Raw genomic sequence first — 6,660 nt, forward strand, 5'->3', positions numbered from 1 at the left:
TACTTCCTTCTCTTGCTTATGGGCGAGGCTCAGTGGCTCACTTCTAACAAACAGAATGGAGCCGAAGGGACGCTTCATGACCTCTGAAGTCCACTTAGAAGAGACCCTTCAGCCTGGCTTGGCCGTCGCCTGGGGCACCTGACCTTGGAATCCAGACGCCGTGCTGGGAGGAAGCCCGAGCCACGGAGACCACACAGGGTGTCTGTCCACAGCCCCGGCCGAGCTCCTGGCACCAGCCTGCACACTCGGAGTGACTCAGCCTTCCCACATCCTGCCCCCAACTCCGGGCAGCCTCAGCAGAGGCTGAGCGGGTCAGAGACACGGGGACAAAATACGTGCTGTTTTTATCGATGCACTAAGTGTGGGGTTGTTTGTAATTCGGCAATAGAGAACCAGAACAGCGTCTTAATCAATACACCCCTCAACCTGGCTCTCTGCTGCACCCCTCCATTTGGAGGGATTTTCATGTGAACATGGGATAGTTTGGAGGGTAGTTTGGGGCTGTCACAGCGACCAGAGAACATTTTGTGGCATTAGGGCTTCTAAATAAATGCCCTACAAGACTCAGGACAGCCCAGCGAAGTGACGAGCTACCTGCTCAAAAGGCTGACCACGGTCGCAATGGGAGACAGCAGATCCCCCTCACTGGCTGGTTGGCTGGAGCCAGACCCGGCCACCAAAAGAGCAGGTCCTGGACACGGAAGCCAGGCCACCTGCTTGTCTCCCCACCTGGGGTCACTCCAGACACATGGCCCTCTGTCTGCTCGTCTCTGCTCTCACCACAGAGAGACCTCCCTTCCTTGCTGAGCCACACGTGGCCTCTCCACCCCCCAGACAGACCCAACAGGGATCCTTCTCTCCCATCCGCCCGGCGGACCCCTTCCCAGGAAGGGCTGATGAGGGCAGGCTTTGAGCACCGGCCCTGACTGGGGCCTCAGCTCCCACGTCCCCCAGCCTGAGGGGCCCCCACTGCGCTCACCATCGCAGCCCCACACTGCGTGATGCACCCGTGACCGCATCAGGCTGGAGCGGCTGCCCTGTTTCCCGTCCGTCTGAATCCTCCCCCAACGGGGTTTTAAGCTCCACCAGAGCAGGGATTTGGGCCTGGAGCCTCTCCTGCACATTCCCCAGCGCCCGGCCCGTGAAGAGCGCTCGGCAAACATTCGCTGGATGAATGAGGGACGTGTACCTGTCTCTGAACCCCGATTTCTTCTGTTAACATGGAATAGTAAATGCCCCCCCCTCCCCGGCTGGGGCTGTGTAAAAACACAGCAGGGGGTTGTAATACCCCCAACAGGAAGCTGTTGCAGGATGCAAATGCACCTTTGCCTGCACCAAGCAGGGGCTCGGGCGTGCTGCTGTGCCCCCACCGGCCTGGGACCTGGCGGCAGAGAGAAGCTAAAGCTGCTGCGGCCTTTCCCCTAATGACCCCACTCCGCTGCAGCTCACTGAGAGCCAGCCTCCTGTCCCTGCGGGGTCCACCAGCCTCGCTGTTCCGGGCTCCGGAGTCCACCCGACGAAGGAGCCCTGCGGCCAGGCTACACCTTTCCTCTTCCTCCCTGTGCCCTCCCCCTCCACGGGGTTTACTCCCTCCTCGCGCGGGTTTTCTTAACCTGACGTGATTGACAATAATTCTGAAGGTTGTTTCAGCGTCCACTGCTTCCAGAGAGAGTCAATATTTAGACACACCTGAATGAAACAAAAATAACCCAGCAACGAGGCATCCCCCGCTCCGGGGAGAGAGCAGGGACAGGGCTTCCCTCTGTGGGTCCCGGGGAGGCGAGGGCGCTCCAGGCCCTGCGGCCATGGTCCTCGCCTGACGTTCTGTCTATATAACCTAAGAAAAGGGTGAAGGCAAAGATCTGGTCCCAAAGAAAGATAGTGGAAGGATGCCAAGGACAATGGGTATTTGTTTTCCGTGAATTCTGTCCCCATTTTCTGGGAAAAGATGCTGTTTTGTGTGTGGACCCACCGCTCCCACTCAGCCCAGTGCTCGGGGCAGGTGACGGCATCCACACATAAGCCAGTCGGCTGTGCTGGGGCCACTGTGCCGGGTTCAAGGGTAAGCATGTGATGTGAATGGACCACATCCCCGTGAATCTCAGAACTCTCGCAGGACCCCCCCACACACCCGAAAGAGGGACGATCCCACATGGAATTGGGAGGAGGGAGAGCCCGCAGCCACCCTGCCGACGCTCGGAGGGAGAGGCCAGTAGAAAGACAGAGCTGAAGGACGGAAGGACTCAGGGTCCTCATCCTCATGAAATGCCATGGAGGCCCTGACTTAGCAAAGCACGGGTGAATCCAGGTTGTGTGGGACCGGAAGGGAAGGCGTCCTAGGGGCAGGGTGTGGAGATTCGACGAGAGCTGGTGCATCACTAAGTTACAGTGCGACTGTATTTGCACCTTGATTCAAACGAACTGTAAAAATGAGTTAAGTGCATAAAACACTTACAAATCAACTAAAAATCAGAATAGCCCCTGGGCCCTTGATGATATTATGGAACTACTGTTAATTTTTTAGGTGTGAAAAAGGCATCCTGGGTTTTTTTTTTTAACAGCTCTGATCTTTCAAAGATACATAATAAAGGTATGTGAATAACATAGTGTCTGGGGTTTGCTACGAAGTAACGCAAATAAGAAGGAAGCATATCAGGTGCAGTGGACACAATGGTAACCATGAAATAATTGTTGTGGCTGGGCTTGGAATACACGGGGTTTTGATTTGACATATATGTATATTTGACATTTCCTGTAACAAAGAGTTTGAACAATTAGCAGCTACTTGAATGCTCTCTTCCCAAGATGAGGGTTTCCCACATACAGCTGAAGTAGGGACAGTTACATTTCCCTGTGAACTATGGCTTTTCTGTTAGATCAAATAATTGCTCTTCTAAATGAATTTGCTCAGTTTTGATTCCTTACATTCTTGCATGTGTCCAAATAGTGAAAAGTGAGAGGCATCAGCTCCACTAGCAGAAGACGAGCTTCTCAAACAGATAAAGGATGCCGATCTTACATTGAATGCTCCCAATAACACATCAGTTATCACAAGAAGGGCTCAATTTTTTTTTTCATCCGATTACCGAAATCACAGCAAAGCTTTTGGAAGTCTGTTCAGCAGAAGATGAATGTCTGATACAACCGTGAATGCTCTGTAAATCCAGTGAGTTCCACGCTGGAGACAACAGAATTGTTTTCACAGTAGTAACAGGAACACAAACTTTGGGGCGGCACAAAATCATGAGAGAAAAACAACAGTGTACTAAGTCAGGAAACCCTATGGAGCAGAACTCCCTTGCTTTGACTGCAGCGCATAAACCATGCATATTTTGCCCAATCGCGGTACAATCGCCCTCCCAGACCAATAAATGCCGAGGCAGGTAGTCTTTTCGGGTGGACCCCAGGGGTCCTCACCACCTCGTCCTCAAGCCCGTGGGGGATCTCTGCCCTGGAGAGTGGGCTGGATGGAGGCACTGACTTCTAACGAACAGAATGTCGCACAAGGGAAGGGATATCACCTCTGAGCCTCTTACAAGAATTCTGCCTTCTGCTCTGCTCCATCTCTCTCCAGTCTCTCAGTCTGGGAAAAGCCAGCTGCCAGTGCTGTGAGCACCCTACAGAGAAGCCATGTGACAAGCCACCCGAGGCTCCAGTCAGCAGCCGGTGAGAACCTGAGGCTGCCAAGAGCCACACGAGCAGACTTACGAGCGCATCTTCCTCCCCGCCCCCCCTCAAACCTTGACATGACCGCAATGGCGGCCAACAGCTCAACTGCAACCTTGTAGATGGACCCAGCAAAGCTCTGCTTGGATCCCTGACCCATGGAGACCATGATGTAACGAATGTCTGTTGTTTTAAACCACTACGTTAGGGGGTCATTTGTTATGCAGCACTAGATAACCAATATAAAGCTCTAGATGTAAAAATTTAGATATATTTGTATACAGAGTAAGTGGACCTCAACATGTTTCCACAAAGGTGACCTGAATATGAAAAATCTGCCAACGCAGAGCACACTTTTCACTTGGTGCCACTATCCCATCAGAGTTCAGAATGTCTAAGTCTTTGGAGGACTGCTTTGTAAATTCACCCAAGCATCCTGCGATGGTGTTGAACGATTTGCTAAAAACTTGAGATTCAGGTTGCATTTTGTCCAAAATCAGACAAACTCTTTAATCAGAGTGTTAAAATAATGGCACACCACAAACCTTAGCTTTTAAAGCTTTTAGCAAATTACAGTCATTGGGGATAAAAAGGCTGGAGAGCAGGAAGGCATCAAAGTGTATCCCCACAAAACTAAGGGAGGAACAGAAAAATCTCAACAGTGAGGGTGCAAAAAGGCAGGATTTAATTCTGAAATCACGGGTTTGTGCTGGGAGACATCCTGACCTGGGAGAAGAATGTTGGGATAGAGTTCATCTACTTAATTAGATAAAATTATATTCTGTGTCAGAATGGAGCAAAATGGAGAAAGGCTGCAATTTTGTAGGATCCAAATTTGGTAAAATATTAAAAGAAACTTTAGGTAGAGGTCAATTATTTGACAGGTTTTGTGTTGTAAGAGTATTTGTGAAAGAAAGGTCTTCTGAATGCAGGCCCGTAAGGGCCCTGTCTGTGAAAATATTTGGGCTGAATATTCTATTAATTCCAATATTTTAATACCTAATAAAAATGTGTTTTAAGTGGTTACACTGGTTCTAAACTTGTATTAGATATATTTTACTGGAAAAAAAAGTATTCCTTAGAAAAATACCATGGCATAGTATTAGAACCCAGACCCAGGGATCATGACCTGAACCAAAGGCAGATGCTTAACCAACTGAGCCTCCCAGGTGCCCCCAATTCCTCATATTTCTTTACCTACATGTTTCATATATATTTCATATGTTTATATATAAATATGCATTTTTATATATGGATTTATATAAAAACACATATGTATATACTTATATACTACTTACACAGGCATATATACTATTGGTTCTGTTTCTCTGGAGAACTGTAATACATCCACCAAGAATAATTAGTCTACTTTACATTAGTTTTACATTAACATAAAATACAACAAACTATTTTTAACATAAAGAATTTAACATTTTTTTGTAATGTACACAGCTTATGTTTTAGAAAATACTATAGTTTTGAAAATAGCTTCTGAACATCTCAGGGATCCACGGACATAAACCAATCTGTCAGTCTATAAAGATAATATTGAAGGTACAGAGAGTTAATTATTTCTAAAACTGTCACTCTCGAGGATGTCTTGGCTTAGATGATAAATGATCGGTCATCCTTCTCGAGCAAAGGGATGGACATTTCCTTTTCAAAACCAGGAGGGATGGGGAGAGGTGTCCCTCCTGGTGGGCACACATCACTGTTTCCTGTGATGTATTTCTTATGCTCTTTCTGGCTTCTGAGCTTCCTCAACCAGTGATGCACCATCTCTCGTTCCCCACCAAACAGCCTCTGATTGAAATGCTATGGTCCTTGAAGGCCAAAATGCAGAGTGCGCCCCACGAAGTGCTCGGTGGCTTCAGGTGGCACGGGTGAGGCAGTGAGGGGGCCCGCAGCTACCGGGGCGGAAACACGCCCCCCTTCTCTCGAAGCATCTCACGTTTCCCTGAATCCACGCTTCACCCCGAATCGCTCCTCTACCCGGTAAACGGAGCGATTCTTTAAAACCTCAGATCGTATCACTGCCCTACTCACAGCCACCCCGGCTCACTCCGAGGAACACTCCAGGTCCTGGCGAACCACACATCCACCTTCCCGGGCTCCTCTCCCCCTCACGCCCTCTGCTGCGGCCATGCTGCCTGCGTGGGCTCCTTCTGGGGCTTGACCAACAGACGGTTCCAGGGGGCTGGCCTGCCGCCCCTGGGAGCACAGGTGAGGTGCTGGGGGGAACTCACGCACACTCTCATCCCTCCCCTCCTCCCGTCACTAAGGCGTCCCTGCGAGCGGAATGTATTTTCTCCACCCGGCGCTGGGCTCAGCCACGTGACGGCTGTGGGCAACCCGACATATCCCGGAGCCGGGCAGAGGCTCTCCACGGGCTCTCGTGGTCTGGGGTGGCCTCTGTACCCCTGCCTGACTCCGGGATGCACCTCCTGGGGAACTGCAGGTCCTTTTCTGAGTCTCTGGGCAGAGACAGGTGGAGCCAACCTGAACCTGATCACTTGTTCAGGGCGCGGTTTACCCAGTGGCAGCCTGGGCCTTGAACTTCTCTGTGGTGGCTCCAGAGCTCATGTTTCCTGCTATCGCGCATGTCAATCTGGGAGGTTGAAGGCCCCCTGGCTGTCCTCGCTGCTGGCCCGTGGGGGGGGTGGGAGTGAGGGCGGCGCCTGTCAGAACACCTTTGGATGGAGTCCTAGAAGCTGAGCAGGTGTCCAGCAGGTAGAACAGAGAGGGAAGCCCACCCATTCCATACTGGGGAAGACGCCGTGTCCCCGCCGCTCCATGCACAGCTCTGTTTGCTCCTGCAAAACTCTGGGCCGACCCAAACGCCGGTAGCCAGACAGCAGAGAAGGCAACTGTGCCATGGCCACGTGCCCCAGGACCACGTATGTAACGAGCGGACGGCGGCTGGGCACATCAGCAGAGCGGTGTCCACGTCTGAAACACTGAAGCCACTCGTCGAAGAACGTCCATCCATGCAAC

The sequence above is a fragment of the Eumetopias jubatus genome, unplaced genomic scaffold (genome assembly GCF_037043125.1).
Source record: "Eumetopias jubatus isolate StellerSeaLion01/CBP00866 unplaced genomic scaffold, mEumJub1_p1.0 scaffold_16, whole genome shotgun sequence".
Classification (NCBI taxonomy): Eukaryota; Metazoa; Chordata; class Mammalia; order Carnivora; family Otariidae; genus Eumetopias; species Eumetopias jubatus.